This window comes from Delphinapterus leucas, chromosome X (genome assembly GCF_059928025.1).
Source record: "Delphinapterus leucas isolate spDelLeu-1000000601 "Yukka" chromosome X, BTC_Dleu_Yukka2, whole genome shotgun sequence".
Taxonomy (NCBI): Eukaryota; Metazoa; Chordata; class Mammalia; order Artiodactyla; family Monodontidae; genus Delphinapterus; species Delphinapterus leucas.
In genome coordinates, this window is record NC_143150.1 from 36331698 (window position 1) to 36342548 (window position 10851).

The 10851-nt window shown below is 36.4% G+C and overlaps 1 pseudogene; it reads left to right on the forward strand.

Moving 5' to 3' along the window:
- The first annotated feature begins 382 nt into the window (after nucleotides 1-382).
- Nucleotides 383-2430, forward strand: LOC149744204 (cAMP-regulated phosphoprotein 19 pseudogene; annotated as a pseudogene).
- The last annotated feature ends 8421 nt before the right edge of the window (nucleotides 2431-10851 follow it).

Below are 10851 nucleotides of genomic sequence, written 5' to 3' on the forward strand. Positions count from 1 at the left end.
TATATTTCAAAGCTCTCTTGTTATATGCCTAAAGGTTCATGACTATTTCATCTTGTTGGGGATAAAACCACCATAATGTATCTCTCTTTGTCCCATTAATTTATTCACCTTGAATTCTCTTTTATATGATATTAATATTGATACATTTGCTTTATTTTCTTAGCATTTGCCTAGCATATCTTCTTCTATTTTCAATTTTTAATTTTTATTTCAGCAGGTCTCTTATAAACAAAACATAAGTGTATAGATGAATTAAATTTTCCAATCTGATGGTAAAAATGAAAAATATGCCAACACATTCTATTAGCAAGGCTGTAGAGAAAGTCACTCTCATATATTACTGGTGGGAATGCAAAGTAGTACAATCCTGTTGGAGGGAGATTTGTAACTGTCTAACAAAATTAAGACATATGCATTTGTCTTTTAGTAAAGTAATCCTATCCCTAGGAATATACCCTGAAAATAGACCTACAATAAGATAAAAATATATATGCACAAGGTTATTCATTACAACATTGTAATTTCAGAATACTGGAAACAAACTAAATGCTCATGCAGGAGACTGCTTGAATAAAATATGGTACATCACACAGTGGAATACTATGCAGATGCAAAAAAGAATGAGAGGGCTTCCCTGGTGGCACAGTGGTTGAGAGTCCGCCTGCCGATGCAGGGGACGTGGGTTCGTGACCCGGTCCAGGAGGATCCCACATGCCACGGAGCAGCTGGGCCCGTGAGCTATGGCCTCTGAGCCTGCATGTCCGGAGCCTGTGCTCCGCAACGGGAGAGGCCACAACAGTGAGAGGCCCGCATACCGCAAAAAAAATAAATAAATAAAAAAAGAATGAGAAAGAACTTTATGAACTGACATGGGGTGATTTCCAAGATATATTGTTAAGTGAAGAAAGCAAAGTGCAAAATAATATGCTACCTTTCATGTGTAAAGAAACATGAAAAGATGTATACCTTCTTTTTTTTAATATTCTTTAAAAACAATGTATATATACATATAACTGAATCACTTTGCTGTACAGCAGTAATTAACACAACATTGTAAATCAACTATACTTCAATAAAAAATGACTATCATTTTTTGATGCGTTCAAGCAAAGGAAGGTATTTGGGTCTAAAATATTAGATTCTCAGGATGTCGCAGAGCTGGAGAAGCAGAGTAAGAGGGAGCAAGAAGTATGTACCCGGAAGTCCCCGAGGCAGCCTCCACGGAGAAGCAGAAGGAAATGGAAGATAAAGTAACTAGTCCAGAGAAAGCTGAAGAAGCAAGATTAAAAACAAGGTATCCTCATCTGGGATAAAAGCCCAGAGGTTCAGATTTTTTTAAGGAAGTGATTGCAGAAAGGGCAAAAAGGTTTTGATTCTGGGGATTACAGCATGGCTAAAGCAAAAATGAAGAACAAGCAACTTCCTACTACAGCCCCAAATAAGACAGAGGTCACTGGTGACCACATTCCCACTCCACAGGACCTTCCTCAACGGAAACCATCTCTTGTTGCTAGCAAGCCGGCTGACGGGTTAAAAGAGCTGAAATGCATGAATCTTCTAATTCCCATTATTTCCTCTTAATATGTTACTTCTGCACTTTTTATTTCCTTTCACTCAGTCATTTGAGAGGGATGGCTTTGCAGGTAGCTGTAGTATGTGCTGCTATTGTAAGGTAATATACATGTGTGGAGTTTTTGATTAGCTTAGCAGTGCACTAATGAAAAGAACATGTTGGAGCAATGTAAAGTAATCTACTTGAAAAGAATTGTATGTATTACCCAACTCCTAGTGTAGGGCTGGTTCCAACAAGTAATAAGCAAGTTTTACAATTTTAATATTTTGGCTTTCTTTAATTAATCTTAATTATAGCTTTGTATGTTACTCTTATCTAAAATAAACTCTATTGTATTGAGTTCTTCTGTATTTTCCTTTTGGATTTTGTGAAGCAGAAGTTTAAGACCACAAGTTAGAAGAAAGGTGGTCAAACACAAGAGATGGGGCTCCAAAAGATTTGCATCCTGTGCTTGAACTTGATTGGCCTTAAATATGTTTCAGCTTTAACAATAGAATTTTGCTTGGGCAATATTTGCCCATTCTGGTACAACTTATGTGACTCTAGTGCATAACAGCCACTATTGAAGCTAGTATTCTTATTCAGGTCTATAGTGTTAGAATACCTTTTGTTGTTGAATATGTGAATGAAGTGTGCATGTGCATTGACTGTTGAATTCACTTTTGTGCCATTTTTGTAAATAAAATAGTTTTGCACAACCTCTCAAAAATATTAGATTCTCCAGATTCTCTTAATCCGTTTGCAAAGAATTTTTATCTATGAATCAGGAGTCTTAAGAAACTTGGATCCTGAGTCCTGTGGACCTTCTTCATTTTTGATGAATTTGTTTTTGTGAATGATGTTGACTTCATACACAAACTTGCTTGCACCTAGAACTATGGTAATGTCACTGGACTTGATTATAAATGAGTTTTAAAAGTTTGGATATTTCATTTCATTTTGGGATACATATCTCCGTGGAGAAGTGGTTTTGATGATAAAACTTAGGTTGAGTGAAAAGGCTTTTTGGCCAAGTTCCTAGACTGACACCATATTTTTTGTTTGTTTGTGGTCTAGGTCAGTCCTGAAATGAAAATCATCAGTATGTAACAACTGTGTATGTATATGGACATGTATACATATACATAGGTGTGTGTATGTGCTCATTACACATATATGGATATACATGCATATATATGAAAAAAGAAACATGAAAAGATAAGCTAGAAACTAATGAGATTGGTTACGTACAAGAGTAGCTGGGAACAAAGTGGAAAGGAGGGGATGTGGAAAAAGAGTAGAAGAAATATGGAAGAGTGATCATACTTTTCTAAATATACATTTTTGCATAGTTCTGACTTTTATAACCATGTTAATATTCACATGCTGAAAAATAAATAAAATCAACATGGCAAGAAAAATGTAATACAAACAGAAACAAATGAACCTAATTTTATTTCAAATGAATAACATAACATAGTGAATAACAAAGTGTGTGTGTGTATGTAGAGAGGAAGTCCAGGACTTAAGTAACTGAAATACAGTATTTTGAGTATATACCTTATGAAGACCCCAGGAAAGAAACTTGGACTCCCGATGATGTATGATTTACAGCCAGCAACTTCTGAGCTTTATTTCCTGCCTTTGTAACCTCCTGCAGCCTTCTGGTAAAGCTTACCCCCAACCCCGCCCCCGCCATTTCACAAGATCATGCAACCTCTTGCTGCCTCTTTAAAATCTTGCATTGGACAAGAGCCTCTTTTAACTCCTGTGCCAGTGGGACTTTTCTCCTTATAAAAAGCCTGCACACTGCTATTCATTCTCTCTCAGTTCTGGACTTTCTCCCAGAGAGCCATGCACCCTGCCCCTTGCCTTGAGATTTCCTCACCTGTTTGAATAATGCAGTTGTGTTTTTTTCATAGAAAAAGATGACTGTTATGAGTTTCAACATTTGAACCAACATCTGAGCTCCCCCATGACACACTGAAGTTGCTATAACATAAATTAAGAATAAAGATGGAATTGGAAACCAATATTGTACTTTTGTTGATAGGTTTGATTTTCATAGTTGTATGGGTTAGCAATTCTGCAGCTAATATATGTATTCTGATTGAGTAAATAAGTTAATATACTGTCCATAATGTTGGAGAAGGGAACAAGAGGGAAGCCTAGGACAAACCTCATGGAGTTAGATTTGAATTAGAGTTATCAGTGTTAATTCACGGTTTTTGAAAGATAGATTGATAGATACAGAAATATGGATGTGTGTATGTGTGTATGTATACATGCATGTATATCCTAGTTTTGTCCACTGAGAGGTAATAGAAGCAAACGATATTCTAGTACCAATGAGCACACCCAGTGCCCAGATCTTGATTTCTAAATATGATTCTACAACAAAGGAATAAGGCTTGCTTAAAGAAATTACTGATTCCAGTTCTAGGGAAGGTAAAATATAAGATGATTCTGTAACATCTTGTGGTATTTGAAAGTAAAGAAGTTCTCAAAGAAATCACAGGGAAGATATCAATAAGTTACAGACAGGATGCTTTTACATAACCACAGTAAAATTATCAGTCAATGATATATATTTTTTTGAATTTTATTTATTTTTTTATACAGCAGGTTCTTATTAGTTATCTATTTTATACATATTAGTGTATATACGTCAATCCCAATCTCCCAATTCATCTCACCACAACCCCTGACTTTCCCCGCTTTGTGTCCATATGTTTGTTCTCTACATCTGTGTCTCTATTTCTGCCTTGCAAACCGGTTCATCTGTACCATTTTTCTAGATTCCATAAGTATGCGTTAATATACAATATTTGTTTTTCTCTTTCTGACTTACTTCACCCTGTATGACAGTCTCTAGGTCCATCCACGTCTCTACAAATGACCCAATTTTGTCCCTTTTTATGGCTGAGTAATATTCCATAATCAGTGATATATTATTATCTCAATGCAGACCTTATTTATTTATTTTAAAATTTTATTTATTTTATTTATTTATATTTGGCTGCGTTGGGTCTTCATTGCCACATGCAGGCTTCCTCTAGTTGTGGCGAGCAGTGGCCACTCTTTGTTGAGGTGCACAGGCCTCTCACTGTGGTGGCCCATCTTGTTGTGGAGCACAGGCTCTAGGCACGTGGGCTCAGTAGTTCCAGCATGCAGGCTCAGTAGTTGTGGCTCGCAGGCTCTAGAGCGCAGGCTCAACAGTTGTGGTGCATGGGCTCAGTTGCTCTGCGGCATGTGGGATCTTCCCAGACCAGCATGTGGGATCTTCCCAAACCCGTGTCCCCTGCATTGGCAGGCAGACTCCCAAACACTGCGCCACCAGGGAAGCCCCTGCAGACCTTATTTAAATTCCACTATTTGTCCCAATAAGATGGTACTCTGTAAAACTGTGTAAGAGCATACTGTCTGCAACTTACTCTTTTTTTTTTTTTAACATCTTCATTGGAGTATAATTGCTTTACAGTGGTGTGTTAGTTTCTGCTTTATAACAAATTGAATCAGTTATACATAAACTTGTCCCCATGGCTCTTCCCTCTTGCGTCTCCCTCCCTCCCACCCTCCCTATCCCACCCTTCTACGTGGTCACAAAGCACCGAGCTGATCTCCCTGTGCTATGTGGCTGCTTCCCACTAGCCATCTATTTTACGTTTGGTAGTGTATATATGTCCATGCAACTCTCTCACTTTGTCCCAGCTTACCCTTCCCCCTCCCCATATCCTCAAGTCCATTCTCTAGTAGGTCTCCATCTTTATTACCATCTTGCCCCTAGGTTCTTCATGACCGTTTTTTTTCTAGATTCCACATATACTGGCACGTATATACAATGGAATATTACTCAGCAATAAAAAGGAATGAAACTGGGTTATTTGTAGTGAGGTGGATGGACCTAGAGACTGTCATACAGAGTGAAGTAAGTCAGAAAGAGAAAAACAAATACTGTATGCAACTTACTCTTAAACATTTCAGGGAAAAGTTAGAGACAGAAAATAAAAGTGGTTTAAACATTAACATTTGGGGAATCTGGGTGCATGCTATACCAGAATTATTTAACTAGTTACGGAACTTTTTGTAATATCCAAATTATTTCATAATTTAAAGTTAAAAAAAATTTTCATTCACAGGGTCTTTCCCTAATAGAGTAATTTAACCTATTAATATTTACTGTAATTACTGGTACATTTTTCCGTAGTACTGCTATCATTTTTATGTTTTTTGTCATTTTTCTTCTTTCATTTTTCTTTTCTTCCTTTTAGCTGGGTTGATGATTTGATTTGTTCTTTTATTTTTCTTCTTGTACTTTCAAAGGTGAATATGCTCTTTCTATGGATCTGGTTAGTTCTCAACATACACATTTATATTCTTTTTTATAAATCAAAGTCTAAATTTCATTAGAATCTATATATTCCCTTGTTTTAGACAATAACCTTTGCAACTTTACAATTTCTTTCCCGTTGTATCTCAAGTTGATATCTCCCAAGATTTTAGTTCTAAGTAATTATAAAAAAATACTTTGACCTTATGTATCTACAGTTATTTAGCCTTAACTACTAACTTTACTGGTTTTGTTGCTTTTTTCTTCTTTATGGAAGCTTTTGGGACTTTTTAAAATCCTTTTTTTAATTCATTGTGGCAAAATGTCACCACAATGCATTTTATATATGTCTTCTTTGTTTACCTTGCTTAGCACTTATCTTTCCATCTGAAGAATAATACCTTTTATCATTCGGGGGGAATTATCATCTATTATTGATTTATTAACTTCCTCTTCTCTATACTTTCTGGTCTTTTGGAATTCCCGTTACATGGATGTTGAACTTCTGGACCTAATCTCCATATCTATAATTGCTTTATCAAAATTTCTATTTCTTTTTCATTTTGCATTGTTTTGTGAGAATCTTTTAGTTTGATGTTATAAGCCACATTTTGTTCTCTTCTGCTGTTCCATAATGCTATTACAGAGATCCATTGCATTCTTTGTTTTGATTCTCTTTTATTTATGTAGTTTCCAGGGCTTATCATTTTTTTTTAACATCTTTACTGGAGTATAATTGCTTTACAATGCTGTGTTAGTTTCTGCTTTATAACAAAGTGAATCAGCTATACATATACATATATCCTCATATCCCCTTCCTCTTGCATCTCCCTCCCACCCTCCCTATGCCAACCCTCTAGGTGGTCACAAAGCATCGAACTGATCTCCCTGTGCTATGTGGCTGCTTCCCACTAGCTATCTATTTTACATTTGGTAGTGTATATATGTGCATGCCACTCTCTCACTTTGTCCCAGCTTACCCTTCCCCCTCCCTGTGTCCTCAAATCCATTCTCTACGTCTGCGTCTTTATTCCTGTCCTGCCCCTAGGTTCTTCAGAACCTTTCTTTTTTTTAGTTTCCATATATATGTGTTAGCATACAGTATTTGTTTTTCTCTTTCTGACTTACTTTACTCTGTATGACAGACTCTAGATCCATCCACCTCACTACAAATAACTCAATTTCCTTTCTTTTTATGGCTGAGTAATATTCCATTGTATATATGTGCCACATCTTCTTTATCCATTCATCAGTCGATGGACCTTAGGTTGTTTCCATCTCCGGGCTATTGTAAATAGAGCTGCAATGAACATTTTGGTACATGACTCTTTTTGAATGATGGTTTTCTCAGGGTATATGCCCAGTAGTGGGATTGCTGGGTCATATGGTAGTTCTATTTGTAGTTTTTTAAGGAACCTCCATACTGTTCTCCATAGTGGCTATATCAATTTACATTCCCACCAACAGTGCAAGAGGGTTCCCTCTCCTCCACACCCTCTCCAGCATTTATTGTTTGTAGATTTTTTGTTGATGGCCATTCTGACTGGTATGAAGTGATAGCTCCCTGTAGTTTTGATTTGCATTTTTCTAATGATTAGTGATGTTGAGCATCCTTTCATGTGTTTGTTGTTAATCTGTATATCTTCTTTGAGAAATGTCTGTTTAGGTCTTCTGCCCAGTTTTGGATTGAGTTTTTTGTTTTTTTGCTACTGAGCTGCATGAGCTGCTTGTATATTTTGGAGATTAATCCTCTGTCAGTTGCTTCATTTGCAAATATTTTCTCCCATTCTGAGGGTTGTCTTTTCGTCTTGTTTCTGGTTTCCTTTGTTGTGCAAAAGCTTTGAAGTTTCATTAGGTCCCATTTGTTTATTTTTGTTTTTATTTCCATTTCTCTAGAAGGTGGGATAAAAAGGATATTGCTGTGATGTATGTCATGGAGTGTTCTGCCTATGTTTTCCTCTAACAGTCTTGTAGTGTCTGGCCTTACATTTAGGTCTTTAATCCATTTTGAGTTTATTTTTGTGTATGGTGTTAAGGAGCGTTCTGATTTCATTCTTTTAAGGGTAGCTGTCCTGTTTTCCCAGCACCACTTATTGAAGAGGCTGTCTTTTCTGCATTGTATATTCTGGCCTCCTTTATCAAAAATAAGGTGACCATATGTGCATGGGTTTATCTCTGGGCTTTCTATCCTGTTCCATTGGTCTATATTTCTGTTTTTGTACCAGTACCATACTGTCTTGATTACTGTAGCTTTGATTCCTGTAGACTGATTTGATTCCTGTAGCCTGATTCCTCCAGCTCCATTTTTCTTTCTCAAGATTCTTTTGGCTATTCGGGGTCTTTTGTGTTTCCATACAAGTTGTGAAATTTTTTGATCTAGTTCTATGAAAAATGCCACTGGTAGTTTGATAGGGATTGCATTGAATCTGTAGATTGCTTTGGGTAGTAGAGTCATTTTCACAATGTTGATTCTTCCAATCCAAGAACATGGTGTATCTCTCCATCTGTTGGTATCATCTTAAATTTCTTTCATCAGGGTCTTATAGTTTTCTGTGTACAGGTCTTTTGTCTCCCTAGGTAGGTTTATTCCTAGGTATTTTATTCTTTTTGTTGCAATGGTAAATGAGAGTGTTTTCCTTTTTTTTCTCTTTTTTTTAACATCTTTATTGGAGTATAATTGCTTTACAATGGTGTGTTAGTTTCTGCTTTATAACAAAGTGAATCAGTTATACATATACATATGTTCCCATATCTCTTCCCTCTTGCATCTCCCTCCCTCCCACCCTCCCTATCTCACCCCTCCAGGCGGTCACAAAGCACCGAGTTGATCTCCCTGTGCTATGCGGCTGCTTCCCACTAGCTATCTACCTTACGTTTGGTAGTGTATATATGTCCATGCCTCTCTCTCGCTTTGTCACAGCTCACTCTTCCCCCTCCCCATATCCTCAAGTCCGTTCTCTAGTAGGTCTGTGTCTTTATTCCTGTCTTACCCCTAGGTTCTTCATGACATTTTTTTTCCTTGAATTCCATATATATGTGTTAGCATATGGTATTTGTCTTTCTCTTTCTGACTTACTTCACTCTGTATGACAGACTCTAGGTCTATCCACCTCATTACAAATAGCTCAATTTCGTTTCTTTTTATGGCTGAGTAATATTCCATTGTGTTTTCTTAATTTCTCTTTCAGATTTTTCATCATTAGTGTATAGGAATGCAAGAAATTTCTGTGCATTAATTTTGTATCCTGCTACTTTACCAAATTCATTGATTAGCTCTAGTAGTTTTCTGGTAGCATCTTTAGGGTTCTCTATGTATAGTATCATGTCACTGGCAAACAGTGACAGTTTGACTTCTTCTTTTCCAATATGTATTCCTTTATTTCTTTTTCTCCTCTGATTGCTGTGGCTAGGATTTCCAAAGCTATGTTGAATAATAGTGTTGAGAGTGGACATCCTTGTCTTGTTCCTGATCTTAGAGGAAATGCTGTCAGTTTTTCACCACTGAGAATGATGTTTGCTGTGGATTTGTTGTATATGGCCTTTATTATGTTGAGGTAGGTTCCCTCTATGCCCACTTTCTGGAGAGTTTTTATCATAAATGCGTGTTGAATTTTGTCAAAAGCTTTTTCTGCTTCTATTGAGATGATCATATGCTTTTTCTTCTTCAATTTGTTAATATGGTGTATCACATTGATTGATTTGTGTATATTGAAGAATCCTTGCATCCCTGGGATAAATCCCACTTGATCATGGTGTATGATCCTTTCAATGTGTTGTCGGATTCTGTTTGCTAGTATTTTGTTGTGGATTTTTGCATCTATATTTATCAGTGATATTGGTCTGTAATTTTCTTTTTTTGTAGTATCTTTGTCTGGTTTTGTTATCAGGGTGATGGTGGCCTCATAGAGTGCATTTGGGAGTGTTCCTTCCTCTGCTATATTTTGGAAGAGTTTGAGAAGGATAGGTGTTAGCTCTTCTCTAAACGTTTGATAGAATTCACCTGTGAAGCCATCTGGTCCTGGACTTTTGTTTGTTGGAAGATTTTTAATCACAGTTTCAATTACATTACTTGTGATTGGTTTGTTCATATTTTCTATTTCTTCCTGGTTCAGTCTTGGAAGGTTATACCTTTCTGAGAATTTGTCCATTTCTTCCATGTTGTCCATTTTATTTGCATAGAATTGCTTGTAGTAGTCTCTTAGGATGCTTTGTATTTCTGCGGTGTCTGTTGTAACTTCTCCTTTTTCATTTCTAATTTTACTGATTTGAGTCCTCTCCCTCTTTTTCTTGATGAATCTGACTAATGGTTTATCAATTTTGTTTATCTTCTCAAAGAACCAGCTTTTAGTTTTACTGATCTTTGCTATTGTTTTCTTTGTTTCTATTTCATTTATTTCTGTTCTGATCTTTATGATTTCTTTCCTTCTGCTAACTTTGGTTTTATTTGTTCTTCTTTCTCTAGTTCCTTTAGGTGTAAGGTTAGATTGTTTACTTGACATTTTTCTTGTTTCTTGACATAGGCTTGTATAGCTATAAACTTCCCTCTTAGAACTGCTTTTGCTGCATCCTATAGGTTTTGGATCGCCGTGTTTTCATTGTCATTTGTCTCTAGGTATTTTTTGATTTCCTCTTTGATTTCTTCAGTGATTTCTTGCATTATTTAGTAACGTATCGTTTAGCCTCTGTGTGTTTGTGTTTTTTATGTTTTTTCCACTGTAATTGATTTCTAATCTCATAGCGTTGTGGTTAGAAAAGGTGCTTGATATGATTTCAGTTTTCTCAAATTTACTGAGGCTTGATTTGTGACCCAAGATGTGATCTATCCTGGAGAATGTTCCGTGCACACTTGAGAAGAAAGTGTAATCTGCTGTTTTTGGATGGAATGTCCTATAAATGTCAATTCAAACTATCTGGTCTATTGTGTCATTTAAAGCTTCCGTTTCCTTATTTATTTTCATTTTGGATGACC